The 1,372-nt window shown below is 39.7% G+C and overlaps 1 long non-coding RNA gene across 1 annotated transcript in view; it reads right to left on the bottom strand.

The window, feature by feature from the left end:
• The window catches only part of LOC109466038, a 5,154-nt gene extending 3,808 nt beyond the window's left edge, over positions 1-1,346 (bottom strand). The window contains exon 1 of the long non-coding RNA XR_002140003.1: positions 943-1,346. This is a non-coding gene — a long non-coding RNA (uncharacterized LOC109466038). The remainder of the gene's footprint in view (positions 1-942) is intronic.
• Positions 1,347-1,372: the final 26 nt, after the last annotated feature.

Raw genomic sequence — 1,372 nt, forward strand, 5'->3', positions numbered from 1 at the left:
AGCTCTCCTGCATTTTTCTCTTCTTCATCCACTAAAATAAAATATGGGTAGAATTAGTATCTAGTCTCTTTGTGTACTTTCATATACATGTACAGCCATATATAAATAGCCAATGGAAAAAGAAAACAGAAAACTAAGGAAACGAATAAGAAAACAGAAAACTAAGAAAACGAACAAGAAAAGAATAGAAGAGGAAACCACCAATGAACATGAAGCCGACCAATTGGAAAAAAGCAACAAGAGATAGGTACACTGGGAAGAGAGAATGCACAGGAAGAAAGAAGACAATCACATGGGACCATCTTCTGACAAGAGTGAGCGGAGTAATAGATTCAACAACAACAACAATAGCCATTCAAAATGTTCAGGATGATTCACTTTTCTTTGTTGAATTAAGATTTGAAAAAAAAAATGAAATCAACCAACTGGCAATATAAAAAAATGAGGTTACTAGATTTGGCCTTAGTATCTGACATCAGAAACCAGAAATTTGAATTTTTTTCTTCAAAGCTAGATCAGTAAACAAAAAAATATCTACATCAGGGGCTGGGTAAACATTGATCACGATGGACAAAACATAACATTTATGACAATCTCATGATCCGGCTAAAGTTTTTTTTTCGTCCAAAATATGCCACGTTGTCGTAAATTAAAAGTGTAACACACTTACGCTTAGAATATATAATTTACTACAGAGCAGCGGAAATTATGTTTATAGGTTGAATTAAACCGACAACGTTCGCGATCTCACGCCCCCCTCCCCCCACGGCCGCGCGCATTGCACGCACCATTTTTCCGGCGGCCGGGAAAAAACTAACAAAATGTTTCGCTAAACCCACAGCTCAAACTCGCCTCAAATGAAACAAAAACTACACCAACATAACCATAAGGTGTTTATATTTGTTGCTATGGGCGGACAAAATAGCAAAATTTTTCACATACTTTTGGACGCTTCACTTCTCTGACTCGTACCTCCCGCCAGCGATGACGTAGCGATTTCGTCCCACCACTGTCGTGAACCCTGAACTCTGCCCTTTCACATCAAATCATTCCCAAAGTTCTACAGGCCCGAGCGGTTTGTGGCTTTTGAGTGGAAGAAGACGTCTCCGCCCGGCGGCTTCAAAATAGCGTGCCGCGTTCGCGGCGTCCGAACGGGGCTGATTTTCGGCTGTATTTTCAACTTTACTGATTTTTAGCTCCTTTATTGATCCATATTTTCAACTAAAAATACAATGACACGATAGCTGACACCATATATATTGTTGGTAACGATTTTTATTGGCATAATACAAACGGTTGATTTTAAACGATCGTTTTAAAATATTTACTGCCTCGCGCGCCCCCGCGTTCCAATGCCGGAGCGGGAAAGTTT

The sequence above is a fragment of the Branchiostoma belcheri genome, unplaced genomic scaffold (genome assembly GCF_001625305.1).
Source record: "Branchiostoma belcheri isolate BF01 breed outbred unplaced genomic scaffold, Haploidv18h27 scaffold1, whole genome shotgun sequence".
NCBI lineage: Eukaryota > Metazoa > Chordata > Leptocardii > Amphioxiformes > Branchiostomatidae > Branchiostoma > Branchiostoma belcheri.